The 18,935-nt window shown below is 47.5% G+C and overlaps 1 non-coding gene across 1 annotated transcript; it reads right to left on the reverse strand.

Moving 5' to 3' along the window:
* Positions 1 to 2,336: 2,336 nt before the first annotated feature.
* On the reverse strand, positions 2,337 to 2,430 carry Trnay-gua. Its single transcript has 2 exons — positions 2,394 to 2,430; positions 2,337 to 2,372 (listed from the first exon to the last, which is right to left on the reverse strand). It is a non-coding gene; the product is annotated as a tRNA-Tyr (tRNA).
* Between the last annotated feature and the right edge of the window lie 16,505 nt (positions 2,431 to 18,935).

Here is an 18,935-nt window from a genome sequence, read left to right on the forward strand (position 1 = left end):
GGGCATGCTAACACAGGCACGCGCTTGTGCTCACACACACACACACACACACACACACACACACACACACGGACATACACACGCTCACCCTCAGTCAGGGGGACCCTTGGGATGGTAGACCCCACTGAGTCAACATGCCATGCACTTCTGGGGAAGAGAGAAAAATGAAGACCAAAGCCAGTGAGAGGAGGCAAGGGTCAGAGAAGAGTGACAAGGCCAAGGGAAGCCATGGCCAAGAAAGGAGGGAAAGGAAAGAGGAAGGGGAAGAGGAAGTGGAGAGAGGACAATGGCTGGCAATGCATAAGCAGCAGCTTGCGCCGGATGCCCCTCGTGGTTCTGCCGCCCAGGAGGCCAGTGTGCCCATTCCTACCCCAGAGGGTGAACATGTCACGCAAGGCCCAGCCAGCATGCCAAGCTAGCTGCATCCGGCCACTTCCTGGGCCACGCTGTTTCTCAGCATGCTGTCACCCATGGCTCAGGCCTCTTCTTCTTTAGGCAGAGCTCCAGCTTTTTGAGGCCAAGGGACCTTCTGCAGCCTGCATGAAGGATCCCTTCACACAGCTGCCGGATGGAGGACAAGGTGTTTGCTGGGGAAGCTGGGGGTGTGCGGGTCATAGAGTCTCCTGAGTGGAAAGGAAGGCTTCACCCATCCCTCAGTCAATCAACTAACGAGGAATCACCCACCACACGGGTGATGGGAGCAAGGCTTTGGAGGGAGTGTCACTGGACTGGGGAGCTGCCCCTCCCTCCCTCCCTCCCTCCCTCCCTCCCTCCCTCCCTTCCTTCCTTCCTTCCTTCCACTGGCCTTGGAGGTCTAGGCTTCCTGGTGCTACCCACTTGGTGTTTCCCCTGTGTGTGCTCAGCTAACTGTGTCCATCAGGAGTGTGGCCACGTTTCCGTGAGCCTCTTCGACAGCCAGGCCTGGGCCTAATCCACACCACTCACTGCATCCTCTCAGCAAACTGGGACATGCTGCCTCCTGCAAGTTTTCTGCCATGGCAGGCCTCAGTCTCTTCCTGCTGTGGTCCACGTGGGACTGGAAGGGAAAGCTACCTGTGCTGGTCATGTGCAGGAGGAGGCCCTTTGGTGGCCAACTGAGGGCTAACTTGAGGTGCCTCTGCGAGGACACGGATGCCCGTGAAGCTAGCGGGCCTCCTGCCTAGCTTTGCCACAACAGGCCAGCCCTCCTGCCCCAACTCCGCTCCCTTGCCTTGTAGTATCCCCTGTCCCTTGAGATCTTGCTGGACCTCTGGGTGTTCACTCTGTGTCCCCTGTGCCTCCTGGGCTGCAAGGGCCAGGGGCCATGGTGGAGGGAGCCAGGCACTTCTGCCCACCAGGCACGCACTGCAAGAGAACCCATCTCTAAACACTGCAGCCGGCCAAGGCAACACTCCTGTAGCTCCTAGCACCTGCAGGATGCACGCAAAGGTGGCTCCAGGAGAAGTGGGCAGCTGGGCCACTTGCCTGTCAAGGCCAAGCCCTCCTGGGCAGCACCACTCAAAGACCCAACAGGGCCAGACCCTGCTGTCTCCTGCTCAACTCCTTTGCCATGAACAGGGCTTTTGTTGAATGGATAGGATAGGATTGGATTGGGTTGGATTGGGGACTGACATTCCAACCACCAGGCAGACACGGGAAGGGGGGTGCGGAGCAGGAGACTCAGTGGGCACGGGAAGAGACCCACAGTGGCCACCATGGGAGAGGCAGGGAGGGGGAGCAGACAAAGAGAGCCGAAGGACGGCAGAAACCAGCCAGAAAGGAGGGGAGACACAGAGACAGAGACAGAGGAAGAGCTGCAGGGAAGGGTGGAGAGGAAAGTGTGAGGGGAGGAGGTATTCAGGTGGTGAGATGCCTTTGCAGAGATGGGGCCTGAGAAACAGACTGGACGGCTGAGCCTGGCTAGCCTGTATGGGAATTGCTTCTTTGGTTTCTCCAGGGTCCCGAGGGCTGCCCAAGAGGTGGGAGTTCCAGGCCTGTCTGTGCTCAGTGGCTTGAGCACAAGCTTCGGGTGTGAGGGGCGGCTGTGTTTTGGTGAGGGGCAAGCTAGAGGTGGCATGGTGGGGATGGAGCTTGTAGTCTAGGGCAGCCAAAAGAGGAGGAGCTGAGGCGAGTCAAGAGGAAGCAGGCCAGGGGATGCCTGTTGGGCCTGAAGAGCTTGTGAGGGGGGGAGTGGGTGCTGGAGTGAGGGAGCCCCAGCTGGGCTGTGTGCTCCTGGGCTGGAAGCTCAAGCAAGGGTTTTGCCATGCATGGAGGCTTGGGGACTAGCGGTGGGCGGGGTCAGCGCGGCCAGGTACCTTGGGGGCGTGCCTGTGTGTGCACCAAAAGCCTCCTGCACGTCCTTCGAGCCGGAATCGAACCAGCGACCTAAGGATGGCCGCGGCTGGGTGCCCAGTCTACAGTCCTCCGCTCTACCAGCTGAGCTATCGAAGGGGTGCTCACTGTGTGGGCTGGGTGCTTGCTCTTTGAGGCCAGGAGGCGGGCAGGGTGTGTCCCAGGAATGCAGCAGGTCCCGCGGTGACAGTGACTGGCTAGGACTGGGAACCCGCCGCCCCGCCTCCCGCGAATCCCGCCCCCAAGCTTTCCAGGAGCCACTGGCTGTCTAGTCTGGGACCCAGAAGCCAGGGAGTACTGCCAGGGCAGTGCTGGTGGTGGCTGGCAGGCCAAAGACAGGTGGCTGAGGCGGCTTGGAGAGGCGCCCCAGGAAGCAGAGGGAGAAGCAGAGGAGGAGGCAAAGGCTGCCCTGTCCAGCGCCCCAGCCCAGGCATGCCCACCTCCTTCTGCCTGCCTCTGGGGGCATTGCTGAAGCTCCAGGCGGGCATGCTAACACAGGCACGCGCTTGTGCTCACACACACACACATACACACACGGACATACACACGCTCACCCTCAGTCAGGGGGACCCTTGGGATGGTAGACCCCACTGAGTCAACATGCCATGCACTTCTGGGGAAGAGAGAAAAATGAAGACCAAAGCCAGTGAGAGGAGGCAAGGGTCAGAGAAGAGTGACAAGGCCAAGGGAAGCCATGGCCAAGAAAGGAGGGAAAGGAAAGAGGAAGGGGAAGACGAAGTGGAGAGAGGACAATGGCTGGCAATGCATAAGCAGCAGCTTGCGCCGGATGCCCCTCGTGGTTCTGCCGCCCAGGAGGCCAGTGTGCCCATTCCTACCCCAGAGGGTGAACATGTCACGCAAGGCCCAGCCAGCATGCCAAGCTAGCTGCATCCGGCCACTTCCTGGGCCACGCTGTTTCTCAGCATGCTGTCACCCATGGCTCAGGCCTCTTCTTCTTTAGGCAGAGCTCCAGCTTTTTGAGGCCAAGGGACCTTCTGCAGCCTGCATGAAGGATCCCTTCACCCAGCTGCCGGATGGAGGACAAGGTGTTTGCTGGGGAAGCTGGGGGTGTGCGGGACAGAGAGTCTCCTGAGTGGAAAGGAAGGCTTCACCCATCCCTCCGTCAATCACCCCCCACACGGGTGATGGGAGCAAGGCTTTGGAGGGAGTGTCACTGGACTGGGGAACTGCCCCTTCCTTCCTCCCTTCCTCCCTTCCTTCCTTCCTTTCTTCCCTCGTTCTTGCATTCGTTCATTCCTTTCTTCCCTTCTTCCTACGTTCCTTCCTTCCTTACTCTGGCCTAGGAGGTATAGGCTTCCCGGAACTACGTTGATGAATTAAAGTCCCTGACTTTTGGAAAAAGTTAGCCCCAGCATGGGTTACTTGGATGCCACATTAGCATACTTATAGGCCCTTGGGAACAATTTCCTGTTGGTGTCAGCTGCACCTTTAAGTGTCCACAGCTGACCTCAGCCTGTCCCTCCCCTTCCTGTCTTTAACAGGTAGAGAAGGAAGTCTGACATCACTTGAGGCATAGCCCCTTGGGACCAATCAGGGACCCCTCTCTTGTGCCTGCCTTTGGGGTATATCTGGGAGGCTCCTCATTTGAATAAACAGATGCCCTAGAGGTTTTCTCCAAGGACCCACGCATCCATGTCGTTCTTGGTTGTTTTGGGGCACCCTGTGACCACACACCACTGCAGAGATGCAGCAGTGGAGTGCTGGGAATGGCGCGGGAGCCCTTGCGCACCTGGCGTTTCCAGGTCCCGATCTGGGAATGGGTGGCTGGGCCGCAGAGAGCCTTTGGGCTCCGGGCGGGTGGGGGGGCTCTGCTCGGGTTCACAATGTGGCCCACGGGGCCACGGGCAGCACCAGGAGCCTAGTGCGAAAATCTTTGGGCTGCCGAGCACAGTGCGGCTAAAGCACGCGAACGCTGCCGGAGTGGCTGGCGCCCCCGGCAGCTGTGGGCGGCGCTAAGTGCGGCAGCATCCCAGGGTGTGGAGCATTGTGCACCCCCTCCACCCCCAAAGTGTGTGGAGGGTGGAAACTGCTTTATATTGACTCCCTCCCCCAGCTGATGTGAGGCCTGGGAAGGCTGGATAATCTGCTTTAAAGGAATCAAAAGGGTTGTTGGGTTTTTTGTCAATGTTCGCTAGTTGGAAGTTCGTGAACTCTAAGTTGGTGGGCTAAATTCTAAACTTGGTTAACAGATAAGAGAGATTCCAAAGTTTCCCACTGCCTGCAGCTGGGCGGGGACTCAGACTAACAGACCTCCCTCCAGCGATTGCGCTGCAGCTGGGCGGGGCTAGTATCCAAATGAGATTGCCTGCACGTGTTCTCTCTGTGTCAGGCTTACAGCTGCTGGCAGGGTTGGAACCAGGAAAGTCTCAAATTATAAACTAAAACGGAATATTAAAAAGGGAAACAAAGGGTTTTGATACAGCAATAAGTCATTTGGTTGGATTTCCCATAATTACCAGTTCAAAGATACCAAAAACTGGAGGAGTTTATCTGGATGGATGGAAGTTTGCTTATCTGGTGTGATTTGAAAAATTGTCATGTTGGGAGTCACAGATTTGTCTTGGGATTGGGTAACTAGGAGAGGTTTCCTTTTTGTTTTTTATTCAACCACGTGGTTCTATTATGGGCAAATTAATACTATTTGCCACTGGAATTCCAGAAAACTTAAATGGCCAATCAGAAAAGCAATTTTAAGAGAGCTCAGGGTTCATATATGTGTCTGTATGTCTGTATGTCTGTCTGTTGGTAAGATTTAAAAGCAGAACAAAATAGGTTTTCAGCCCAATGGTCGGATGCAAGCAAATGTGTCTAAGAAAAACTCCAAAAGGTTCAAATAATACAGCATGTGGTATAAGTACAATGATATAAAACCAGTGTTTTTTTTTATATTCAGTGTGTTAAAAGTCCAGTGTACATCTAGTCCTGACAATTCTTTGGCATAAATTAAGATTTTACCTTCCCATTTTTCTCTCCTGTGTTCTCATAAACTCTCAAGATCAAGAAATTGGAATTGTTTCATACAAATGTGACTATTAACCTAAATTTTCCTAACCCAAAAATTAACATTTTGCTTCCTAGGATACAGGTCCAGCATTGTGTACTAGCTGTTTGTTCCCAAGCTGCCTGATTTCACTACTAATGATCCCTTGGTTTCTCCCTGTCCCGGTCTCTCTCTCTTGCATTGGAAGCTGCTCAAACGATTTATGAGCCTTGTGAGGATGTGAATAGTCCTATCCTAACAGTTACTCCAGGTTAAATCACCATAGTTATGTTGGTGGCCACAGAGATAACCATGTGGATTGTGTGATTAAGAAAATCCTTTTACCCTGCTTAAACCAGAAGGGCATCAGCCTACAAAAGCCAGGAATGCTGGGAGATTTTAAATATCAACCAGTCTGTGTAAAAATCTTGCAGGTAACCCAAGACAAGATGTGACAGTCTATCCAGAGATGACACGGCATGGAACCTGCCAATTTGGGATGAAAGACGCAACCACTGCTAAAAACTGAAAATTCCACACTGCTTTAACCCTTTGCCCCCGGTTGTCATTTATCTGTATTCTCTTTCACTTGCCAGTAAGATTAAATGGCGTGATTCAGGTTGATGGCACATAGATAAATCTCATGTTCTCTAAGTGTTACAGCAAAACCTTAACAAACAGTTTTTGGTTAGCTCTCAACAAGTTACAAATGTATTATCTCTGTTGTTTTCCTTGTTGCTCCAATTGGAAATAAAAAGGGCTTTTATGTCTGAAACTCCTTGGATGCAGTTCAAAGCCAGCCTGGGCAAAAGAAAAATCTCTCTAAAACTCCACCTCCCAGTTAACCAACAAAGATCCAGATTGAGAGCTTGGCTCAAGAGGACCAGCAAAATGCTGAAAGCAGCACCGTGGCTCAAGTGGTAGAGCACTAGCCTCGAACAGAAGTTCTCAGGGACAGTGCTCAGGCCCTGAGTTCAAAACCCAGAAATGCAGATGGGAGTATGTCATCCCCGCAACAAACGCTGGAAGTTCTGGGACTTAGCCAGTCCAGGAGCCGGAAATATGGAGTGGAGTGAGAGGAAAATGGTGTCATATCCTAAACGGAGCTGCCTTGTCTTGCCCTTTCAAAACGGATCAGAGCCGGGAAATCGAGAGAGGTAATACCTGTCCATTTTCCTTTTTCTGCCAGTTGTATATATGTATATATATTTATTTTTTTGCCTCTGACTGGCTACGCCAAACCGGTTTTCTATCACTAAACACTTCTTTCTGTCATTCCTGCTTACCTGTTTATTTTACAATTGGTTTATGCTCCAAGTGGAACTTTTCTGGCTTATGCCCAGGATATATTTTATGTCATTCATGCCAACCAGCTCTGAGAACTTGTCAATACTTTGCCTGACCTTTTCAAAAGCTTCTTTTAACAGAATAAAATCTCTTGCTGAGATCACCACCTGGGAATTTGCCGTTCATAGCCGTCCACCCTAACACAGACCTGAACCCTGGAGGCCCCAGCCCTGGAAACTTCTGGGTATTTCCAAGATGCAGGAGTTAGCCAGAAGAGACCATAGCACTCTCTGGCCCTAGTGAGCATTTCGGGGTAATGATGGGAACTTTTGCCAGCCACACTGGATGGTGCCAGGCTGACCAGGGGCCCTTGATTACGTTGCCCCCTTTCAGCAGGAAGTAGCTACAGAAGAAGAGACCTCCACCCATGCTCCCTGCCTGGTGCCTGCCGGTGTCATAATTTTAAAAATAAAAGGGGGGTAGCCCCCCGGATTAATTAAGAATAGTTATGCTTATAGGTAGCCCCCAGGATTAATTAAGGCTAGTTATGCTTATATTAAATATTAAAAAATTTTAAATCATCCCAAATCAGTGTGGGATGGAGCACTGTATGTGTTTTTCCAGATTGAAAAATTAAACCCAGAGCACCCGCTCTGGAGAAATGTTTTCTTCTTGTTCTCTCCAGAAAAACAAGGACCATGTTGGATTTCTGCTCTTCCATGGGAATATGGAAAGCCTGACTGCATACGGCAGGGGGCCGGTAGGAGGCAACCAGGCTTCCTTTCCTTGTTTGCTTTCTAGATTCTTTCTTGAGCGTCTCATGGCGCAATGTTTTGCCATGGCGATACTGCCCACAGCGTCACACAAAAACTAAAGAAATTTTGCACCATGTTTCTTCTTTTCCTCTCCCCCTGCGGCTAGACTTGGGGAGTCCCATTGGAAAGAAAATAGGAGTTGAGGGTTTTGACAACCAACCCCAATATTTCATGATAGAAATGTTTTTTTTAAAAAAAGTAAGCACAAAGTTTTAGCACCTTCGCATCAATGTTTATAAAGAAAAAGAAATGTTTTACTAATCACTTATGTTTAAGTTATCAGCTACTGTGAACTACCAGAGATGCCAGAACTTAAGCCTGCTTCTACCTCACTGCCAAAAGAGGAATGTCTGCACTTTTCCTTCACTTGGCGTGAAAATCAGCTAAGGACTCCGACTTCTCTGGACAAAGCCAGACAGATGGCCACTTTACCTACCCCTTATATATCCTATGTCAGGATTTGCCTTATGCCTACATATGCCATATGCTTACAACATCCCCTGCTAATTTAAACAACAACAAAAAAAAGAAGCAGATGTTGGGGACAGCTGTGCCTTTAAGAGGCCACAGCTGGCTTTAGTCTGTCCTCTCCCCTTCTGCCTTTAACAGGAAGAGAAGCTCCCGCCCCTGGGGGGCAAATACGTGCGTGCCCTCATGGCAGGGAATTCTACAGAGACCGGGCCCTTGGGGGATTGTGATCCCTGCCCACAGACGAAGTTTCATGACATCACCTGATGGGCAGCCCAGTTCAGCCAATTAGCTAGTCACCCCAAGTCCCTCCCCTTCCTCCTTTGTTACCGTAATAAATTCTTCTGCCTGCCCCCTGGGCAGGCAAGACTCATTCAACCATCAGGCTGTCTCCCCGGAATTTTCTTCCTGTGTCGGACACATGAGGGGGGCTGACGGGGAAGGGGATTTCAGCGTTACTCCTCAACTCAGCAAAGTCCACAAAGATACGCCTTACTCCTTCTGCCGGTGGGAGGGGTAGGGCTGAGTGTCTTTCATAGTTTGGGTTCAGGCATTTCCCCAGGGAGATAGGGAGATAGGGGGATGGGGGTCCAGAGCCTCCCAACAAAAACAAAGAAGGGTAACTTGAAGATTGCACATGCACTGAATACCACATGCCTGGAGCTCAGTATTCTGGGGCAAACTTGCCCCAAACTGTAGTGCCTGCAGCATTTGGCATGTTTGGCTGTATTTGGCAGACAGTTTCTGTTGTTTTCAAGGACTTTTCCTTGCCCTTTCTATTGTCTGCATATGGGACTCCAAAACTTTGAAACTTACATTTTCCAGACTTTGATTATCTGATTTCAACTGGGTTTGCTGACATTAGTAGACAACATTTACAATGAATTCCTTCCACTTTGGGTTCTAGTAGATGCAGCAGCAGTGGTGGGACAGGTATCTGAGCCTACCCTAGCAGGTCTGCTAGGCAGAGGCTGCTCCTGCTTGCATAGCATGGCTGCTTTTAGCAACCCAAGGGAAATGTGGACTCTAGTGGCAGGGATTGTTCTTTCTGGATCTCCAAGTAATCAGTTGTCCTTATTCCCCTTTGTACCTTTAGCTTTTCGAATGCTCCCTTTTCAATGACGGATCTCCCAAGACCCTAATTATCATACCAGTTTAAATATCTTATTCAGTCCTATGACCTCACTTGGCAATCCTGTCCTCTACCCTTACCTCTGAGGGAAAGGAAAGGGTTTGGGCTGCAGTCCAGGCATATGCCAATGAGACTCACAGCATAGAGAATACCTTTCCAGTAGGGATGATGGCTGTGCCCAAGGAAGAGCCCAATTAGGATTACCAAAATAATGCTCCTGGAAAGGTTAAAAGAAATAGGATGGTAACCTGCTTGGTGGATGGCCTCCAAAAGGCAGCCTATTTCATAGTCAACTATGGTAAATTAAGGGAGGTTACCCAGAGACTCACTGAAAAATGTATGGCTGATGTTTATTTTGCACGCTTTAAGATCTTTTGAATATGTATGTGTGTGTGCATGTGTGAGTGTGAACATGTTCAAGACTGTTAGTATGATGTAAAATTGAGTGAGTTTAAGTTTAAATTCAAGTGGTCATCAACTTTGGGCATTACCAAATGCTTTAAAGGATTATTACATTGTTTTAATTTTTAAAAATCGGGGCTAAGTATCAGAAATTTGGATGTAAAGGTTTATCACTGTTAAAAAAAAACTGCTTGGGTTTCTCAGAGACCAATAGGAAAGGACAAGAAAAACCTAGGATGGGCCTGTGTGCCTATCCTCAGGAGTGAGGGGTGATCTGGCAAAGGTGCAGCTTGGCCAGCCCACATGGTGGCACAGGCCCTGGAGGGAGTCCACGTGGTGGGAAAGCTATAGGGGGGCATCCATTCATGGTGGAAGAGGAGAAGCTGGCACCAAGTTCATCAAGCTCTGAGGAGTGGGATAGAGATAGGCTGTTCTGTAGGACAGGCCAGTGGAGGCCTTTCTTTTGTCTTTTTTTGTTTTCAGGTGAACATTGAAAACCTGGTGGTAAAAATGAATGATTTGATTGGAATTTCTAAAACTGCCTCTTAGGATGGATTATTAATATTGGAAAACCTTAAAGGAGGATTAAAAGGTTTATTTGTATTTTGCAATTTGGTTGTATTGAAAAAAAAGCTAAGTCTGGAATTCTTGTGCTTGTAGTTCTGGTGTACACTGCTGAATGTACTTTTGTCACAATTGTTTTGGGTATCAGTTTAATGATTCAGGTACTGAATTTTATGTGTATACTGTGATGTAATAGTAAGACTCTTAACTATCTTAAGTTACATATAATCAGGCAAGTATTTTAAAGTATATATATTAAACTAATGGGGATAGAAGTAAGCTCTCATTAACTCTCTGTTACTCTTCTGTAGGAAGAAATGGAAAAATGGGCTAACATTTCTCACTAATTTATTGGAAAGCTGAATGGATAAGTATTTCTAATTTTGTAATTGTAATTCTTGCATTAAGGAAAAATTGTCATGTGAGTTTAAAGGTCTTCATGCAGTAACTGGGACTGAAGAAAAAAAAAAAGGCTTTTTTAAAAGGCAATGTGCCCCTGGGCTTCAGTCTTTCTGGATACAAATAAAGGCTGAGGTGAAGGCATTAAAGCAGAGTTTGTAGGTTTTTTGTAACAGTTTTCAATAGGCCCATGGAAAAGGACAGATGATTCCTACAAGTTTGTCAGATGTAATGTTGGCCCTTACTAAGTTCCAGGTAAGATCATGCTTAAAAACTACTTCTGTGTGGACCACCTTGTTGCTTTAATTGGAGTAAAGTGGCCTCTTGTAAGACTCATTGATCTGAAATCTGCAGTTTGAAGCTAGCCCAGGCAGAGAAAGGTCCCTGTGAGAGTCTTGTCTCTAATCAGCCAGCAGAGTGCTGGGAACAGTTGTGTGGAGCTCAAAGTGACAGAATGCTAGCCTTGAAGTAGAGGGCTGAGGGACAGCACTCAGGCCCTGAGTCCAAGTCCAGTGATGGGCCAAGAAAAATGCCAAAGGTGCATTTATACCAGCATGGAAAAGTCACTCCTGGGACAAAAGTGATGGAGCATCCAGAGGCAGTAAGCCACTGCTTGGATGGCAGAGATAGTGTCAGATCCTAGAGTCACTCCTGTTTGGCCTTTCAAAAGTTAATCAGAGCCGGGAGGTCCTAGAAGAATAATTCATAAGCATGCCTTTTATTGCCCATGTCTATCTACTTAGTGAAGCTAAGTTTGTTAAATGGGGGATAGTTTAAAATCCCAACCTCCTGCATCTACTCAAGGCCCTGACTGGCAGTGAGAATTTTAAGCTGATACATCTGCAGGAAAGAAAGTTTGTGGATCTGAGATCTTGTCCTTATTGAGATCTAAGGCCTGAAAAGGTAGTTTAGGCATTGTTACATCATCAGTTTCCCCAACCAGAGAGGAAAATGCTTTTACAAACCAGAGTGCTAAAAGACTATCATGTTATATCCCAAGAAGAGGTCTGTGAAGTTGTTAAAAGGTTAGCTATTTACTCAAGTTTGGAGTAAAGTTCCTAATAACATCTAGTCCTGACAACCCCTTGGTAAAGTGGGCTAAGGATCTATAGGTTCCTGGCTAGGTAAGGTCAATGCCCCTAAGTCAGCCTGAAGAAGTTACAGAAGATGGATGATCTCCGCCCATCAGCTCCCCCTTCAAGATCAAGGAACCAGAGTCATTAAAAAAAAAATAATCCTAGCCTTATTGTAAATATCTGATTACTGAAAGTTATTGTCCTGGAAAATTATGGCCAAAGGCCATTGCCTAAAGCTGTCTTGAAAATCAGTGATGTGCCAGCCTACAAAGGTAGTGTGCTTAAAAGGCAACCAGGAAAATACTAGGAGATTTCACTAAAGTCAGGCTTTAGGTTAACTTAGGTTAAGCTTCTCTAACCAGTCTATACAGAAAGTTGCAGGTAATCCAGCAGAAGGTGTGACATTCTACTGGAGACACTGCTGCCTGACACCACCATGGCCCCTGCCCATTCCATCTGAGTGAGGATCAAGGACGGCCTAACAGTCATCTGGAAGAATCTACATTTTCACCCTGAGCACCCCTACCATGGACTCTATCACACGCAGCTGATTTCTGCTGGAAAGTGCTTTGGATCTGCAGAAACTAAGATTTTGGGGGGACATTCTTGAGTTGACTGGAGTTAACTAGCTCTATTAAGAAAATTGGATATCGTAAGAGATTTTCAAGTAGACAATTCCATGGAACTGCTAAATCCAAAGCATGTATGACAGGCTAGAGAGTCACTTCCAGGCAATGCCTGGGGTGGGAGGTGTCCAAGTGTATTAGAGTGTGTCCAAATGGATTAGGGTGTGACCTCAGAGAAGGGAGGGAGGTAACTGCCACCAGGTGTGCCAGTTACTGAGGTAACTGGACAGAGATTTAAACTTCTGGGGGCATCTTCATGGAGCCCTCCTGGGGTGAACCTTACAGTTGCCACTAGCCAACCTTAGGCACTCAGAGGCACAGGAAACTGGAGAAATCCACTCTAAACTGTAACTCATGATAGTTGCCCCTGGTCTGGTAGTAACCTGTTTCTTAGGAGCAGCAGTCCCATCGTACTGACCCTTGCCTCATCTTTGCTTTCCCCAACAGCCTGTGGGTGGAGTCACAGTAAATTGCCTTGATGTAGTTGAGATAAACTTGATTCCACAAACCAGGGTGGGGGGGGGGGGCGGGAAATGTAGACATTTTAAAACTCTAGCAGCAAAGAAGCTTACCACATACCCCCAGGTGGGGTAGCAGTTCTCTGAATGTTTTATTGCTGTTCTGGAAATCCCAAACTCAGCCAGAGGCTCTTTCTGGAAGGGTTTCTGATGGTATTTGTCACCCAGCTGTCGGAACTGTATTATTTGCTTCTAGGGAAAAGGGGCAAGGGGACAGCAAGCAGCAAGCAGGTTTACAGAAGCAGAATGTGCGGTTAATATCAGTTAATACATTTGTCACTCCTTCATGGGCACTTCACTACCTTGGCCAAACCTCTCTATGAAGCAGCCAAGGGCCCCCCACAAGAGCCATTGGATCTCACAAAGCCCATTAACACCCCATTTAAAGTACTGAAACAGGTACTTCTTAAGGCTCCAGCACTGGCTCTACCCAATCTTAAAAAACCAGTTCTACCTTATGTCACTGAGAGATGAGGAATTGGTCTCGGGGTCTTAGACAGATGTCAGGCCCATTTTTAAAATCAAAGGCCTACCTCTCAAAACAACTGGACCCAATGGTAAAAGGCTGCTCAGCCTGCCTTCAAGTTCTGGCAGCAGCAACTACTCCAGCCCAGGAGAATGCAAAACTCACTTTTGGCAGCCCACTGCCATACATTCTCCCCACAGACTATCTCATAAAGCTTGGTCTTCCCTTTCCCCTTCCCACTTTTAGTTGTTTTGTGCCACTTTCATTGAAAATCCTGACTTCTCACTGGAAGGTTGCCCTCCTCTTAACCAAGCAACTTTACTTCCAACCAATTATAACCCTCTTTTCCACTCACATACAGAGACCTTAGTGGAACTCGCACCCCAGTTTACAGGCATCCTGGACACCCCTCTTTCTGACCTGGAAGACACCTGGTATATTGACGGCCGTTCCACATCTACTTCTTTGGGCAATTGGGTTGTAAGCTATGGCATTGTTAATAATTGCACCACTATTATTGAAAGTTGTCCTCTGTCCTGCCTCCCCTCCCCCAGCACTACCTCACAAAAGACAGAATTTATACCCTTAACTAGGATCTTAATCCTACCTAATCCTAGCCAGGAGTCAGAAGATTAACATCTATACAGATTGAAAACATGCCTATTATATTCTCCATTCACATGCAGCCATCTGGAAGGAGCATGGCTTCCTCTCCATTGCTAAAGGACCTCCATTACTAATGTTCCACTTATTTTTAAGCTCTTGGGAGCTGCTTCCCTTCCTCAACAGGCAGCTGTCATTCATTTCCAGGGACATCAGACAGGACTGGACATCATTAGAGCAGGAAACTCAAAGGCAGACCAGGAGGCAAAGCTAGCAGCCTAGAGACAACTTCCAGCTCCTTTACTCCTGGTACTGCCTCCAACCCAACCCTCTTATACCCCACAAGAACATAGAATATAAGCCTTTTTCCTGCCTTTTTAAACCTTTACTCTATTGTCCTGGCCTAATTGCCCGAGTAAAAACTACTACCCAAACCTGCCCTACTTGTTCCCTTACCTCCTCACAGGGCTGTTTCTGACCGGCTGCATTCCCCATGAGAAACTAAGAATTGTAACCACCATTTTGTAGTTACTAACTGCTAATTTTGCTTCTGTAAACCGCTTTGTGGCTAAGGACCCCATTCTGTACCTAACTGACCTTACTGTAAGCCCTATCCCCCACCCCTTGCTTCCCAGTAAAGACCATAAAGACGCCGTGGGGCAGATAGTTCTCAGGAAAACCATAAACACCCATAAAGTGACAGGCAGAGAAGAAGAACAAGTTTTGGAGTTACCAGAACTCCCCCACCCAGGTGTAGTTTCCAGTATCTAAGACCCTGCAGCATCCCCCTCGCTACACCCTTATGGCTTAACCAATCAGTTTTAAATGTGTCGGTCCCTTGATCTGACCAATGACCCTTTCCAGATTCCTTCCCGCCACCAAATGCGCCAAACATGCTTTAGAATTATTTTATAATTTTCCTGTGGTGTGTGTTGATTTGTTAAAAGATGCTATGATGTATGTATGCTAAGTCCCTGCCTCCCCCCCCCCAAAAAAATGTATAAAACAGCTGAAAGCCCTAGGCTCAGGGCCTCTTAGCATCACGGGTTGCCGAGTGCATGGAGGATGGAGCTCAAGCTTGCAATAAAGACTCCTTTTGCTTTTGCATTGGTGTGGGTCTCTGGTGGTCTTTGTAGGGGTCCGGAAATTGAGCATAACACCCACACACCAAGTCCCTGACATACCCCAGGGGAAGACTAGCAGATAGATGTCACTCACATGCCTCTGTATAAGCGACACAAATACCTGTTAACTATGGTAAGGTACTTTTTCAGGATGGATTGAGGCTTATCCCACAACATCAGAGACTGCCAACACTGTTACTTCTTTCTTACTAAAAGAAATTATTCCTAGGTTTGGCTTACCCCGATTGACAACAATCTGACAATGGACCTGCCTTCATCTCCAAAGGGACCTACCCGGTAGCAGTCTCTTTAAATTCTAGTAGAACCTTCACATTTCTTATATAGTCATCTGGAAAGGTTGAAAGAGCAAATGCACTTCTTAAAATGCAGCTTACCAAACTCTTTGGAACTCCAGCAACCCCAGCTGGCACTGCTACCTCTTGCACTCACTTGATTAAATGGCCCCCCTCCCCGCCCCACAACAGTCTTATTTTTCTTAGTCGCTTTGAATTAATGTATGGAAGACCTTTTGAAAGGATATGTCCAGGCCATCCCAGAGGACCATGAGGAGATAATCACAGACAGGAGAAGAAGGTTCATAAGGAGGTTTATTAGTGGGGTCATAGTTCCCATGGGAAAGGGAGCTACATGGCGTCTACACCTTATCCAGGTGGCAGCTTCTCTCTCTGGGGGTAAAGGAGAAGTAGGTAAGTAGTGAGTAGGAGTGGCTCATTAGGTATGGGTGGATCTGGGGGCTAGTGGGAGGAGCTGAGGACCTGAGGCTAGGGAAATGCTAACATTCCCCCATTTGTTGTTTATTAATAACAGAGGAGGGATACCAGGCTGAGAGTATGGGTGGAGGTTGTTTCTTCTGGAGCTACTTCCTGCTGTAACAGGGAGAAGTAGTCAGGGGTCCCTGATTCATCATTTGGCCTTGCACCATCCAAGTAGTATTTGTTTGACTGGTTGGTAAAAGTCCTCATTATTTCCACGAGAATGGTTATCAGAGCCATGGGTGTCATGGTCTTCTCTGGCTACCTCCTGCAGCTTGGGCACATCAAGGAATTACGGGGGCTGGGGTCTCCCAGCTCTAATTAATTTTGAAAGGGCAAGTTTAAATTGACTCCATTTAAGATGAGACTTCATCTCCTCTTACTCCTTTCCATGGTTCCTCGTTGTCAGGATTGACCTCGTCCTGAAGGTCTAGGTGCTCATTGCTTGGATAGCTTGTCCCAGTTGGCATTACGAGGTTTGAACTCAAGGCCTGGGCACTGTCCCTGAGTACTCCTGCTCGAGGCTCGTGCTCTACCACTTGAGCCACGGTGCTGCTTTCAGCATTTGGCTGGTTCTCTTGAGCCAAGCTTCTAGTCTGGCTCTTTGCTGGTTAGTTGGGAGATGGAGTTTTAGAGGGATATTTTTTTCTGCCCAGGCTGGCTTCGAACTGTAATCCAAGGAGTCTTAGCCATAAAAAGCCTTTATAGTTCCAATTAAAGCAACAGGAGAACAATAGGAGTAGAGCTTACCTGTAACTTGTTGAGAATTGACCAACAAACACTTGCCAGAGTTCTGCTGTAACACTTAGAGAACAGCAGACTGAATGAGATCCATGTGCCATCAAATCAAATCATATCATTTAACCTTACTGGCAGGTGGAAGAGAACACAAATGAATAACAATCAAGAGGGCAAAGGGTCAGGACAATGTTAAAGTCTCAGCTTTAATGGATCTGAAGTGGCTGTGTCTTCCATCCCAAATCAGCAGGCTTCATTAGTCATGTGTGATGGAGGCAGGCAGGAGAGATGGGTTTGAAAAGACCTAGGTGACTCCATCTTAAAAATCTTAAAGTTAAGCTTGCTCTCCCCTAAATCAAGAAGTTATACAGAAAGCCTGCACAAACATTTTTTGAGAAAAACTGCTGAATGTCCCAAATGGAGAATGTATGTGTTAAATATAAACAGAGAGTGAGACAAGAGGAAGGAATGCGGTTTAGCCCTCTGCTAACAGTTTAACTATAGCCCTCTGCTAACAAAGTTTAACTTTAGCCCTCTGCTAACAAAGTTAACTATAGATAAGGTTAGCCTATTTCCCTCTGCTTGCTTAGTGTGATGTGATTGTTAATCGTAAATCAAACATATGCCTCACTGTGTGGAAGTTTCCCCAGATTGCTTAAGAGTTGTCTGTTTTGTTTCATGATATAAAAAGGCTACTGGACTTTGGCTCGGGGCTCTCAGCATGACCAGCTGCTGCTGTGTGCGCAGAGGTCTGAGCTAGCTCGCAATAAATGCCTCTTTGCTGTTTATATCGGTCTTGGTCTCTGGTGGTCTTTTCGGGGGTCCTGAACTCCAGAAAAACAGGTTGGATCTGGGCAAGGGTGTAGTGGAGTCCCCTGGATAGACTGTCACACCTGCAAATTTCTACACAGACTAGTTAAAGACATTTGAAATCTCCCAGTATTCCCTGGTTGCTTACTCTGAGTATTATGGCTTTTGTAGGCTGGTGCCCTACTTGTTTAAGCAGGGTAACAACTTTAAAAAGATTTTAGAAGGCTTGGGCCTTTAACCATCTTCCTAGTCACAAAATCCACACAGACCAAAGGCCAACCAAGTCTGCTCTCTCCAGCAGCCATGACAGTTTCTGAGACATGGAAAGGGAAGACACCAATGCCACCCCAATGCAATCCTGTGGCCACCAAACACAACTCTGATGCTTTTAACCTTGGAGCAAGTCTAGGTTGCAACTCTGTCATGATAGGCCTGCTATAAACCCAACTCTAACCAAGGGGGAGAGGGGCAGAGCCAGGGCAGGAGCACTCTGGGCCTGTCAAAATCTTCACAGGAAGATTGCCAGTGACTCCTAGATTCCCTAAGCAGTTTTTCATGCAAGAGAGAGAGAACAAGGAATCACTAGTAGTGAAACCAGGCAGTTTGGGAGCAGACTGTGGAGGCAGCTTCCTGTAGCCACAGACCGCCACAGTCCACGCAGCTAGCACACATGTCGACCTGCATGCTATAAAGCAAAATATTAATCCTGGGTCAGGAAAATCAAGGTTAGTAGCCACATTTGCACACTCATTCCAAAATGACTCTGGTCCCTTGATCTTAAAGAGCTTGTGAGAGCTCAGGAGAGAAAAACGGAGAAGCGAAATCTTAGTCTATACCAAAGAATTGTCAGGATCAAATGTATACTTGACTTTTAGCATAGATGGACACAACACACTGGTTTTACATCATTGTACTTGTACCACATGCTGCATATTAGAACCTTTTGGAGTTTTTCTTAAACACATTTGCTTGCACCCAAACATGATCAGTTTGGGTTTAAAACCTGGGTGTTTTTCTTTTCTTTTGCCTTGGAGTCTGGTGATGAGTCAAGATTGTCTCCAGGCTGTTCACTGTGACTCCAACAAAGATCAGTTTAACACAAGACTTAAAAGTAAGTTAAAATAACCAAAAGCAAGTAATTTTGAAACCATGATGCCAGTTTTTACATGTTTTACCAACAGAAAGACAGACAGTTGTGCACAAGCTTTGGGGCACACTTAGAATGTTTTTTTTCTTTTAAATTGGCCATGTAAGTTTTCTGGAATTCCAGTGGCAAAATGATATTATTTTGCCCATATTTTAGAATCACGTGGTCAGTTATAAAACAAAAACTTTTCCAGCAAACAAAAATTTTCACAGATTATCCGGCGAGGAAATGGAGAAGCCACATTTTGAGAAACCAGTTCAGCTCCAATGGGGAGCTTAAGTGGGATGCTATGACCAGAGAAGGTCCAGGAGATGGGAGACAGGACATGAACAGAACACAGACATGTGGCATGCCGTAATGGTGGCGGAGCTGGTCAGAGCCTTAGCAGGCTCAAAGCAAGACACCTTCACCTTCAGCATTTGAATTGCAAGGCCAAAGTTACAGAGTTGGGGGGGCAGGGTTACAGGGAGCTTGAGTCTCCACATCCCAGCCCAGCCTCGAGGAATTTGGCATGCCCATTACCTGGGGATGGGCTTCCACCTCCAAGAGTTTTTTGTTTTTTTTTGAACCTTTTTTTTTTGGAAACTTGCTAAAATCAATCCTATTGCCCACCACATGGTCAATGCTAGAGAAAACTTAGGATTTAGCCAACAAC

The sequence above is a fragment of the Perognathus longimembris genome, chromosome 10 (assembly GCF_023159225.1).
Source record: "Perognathus longimembris pacificus isolate PPM17 chromosome 10, ASM2315922v1, whole genome shotgun sequence".
Lineage (NCBI taxonomy): Eukaryota > Metazoa > Chordata > Mammalia > Rodentia > Heteromyidae > Perognathus > Perognathus longimembris.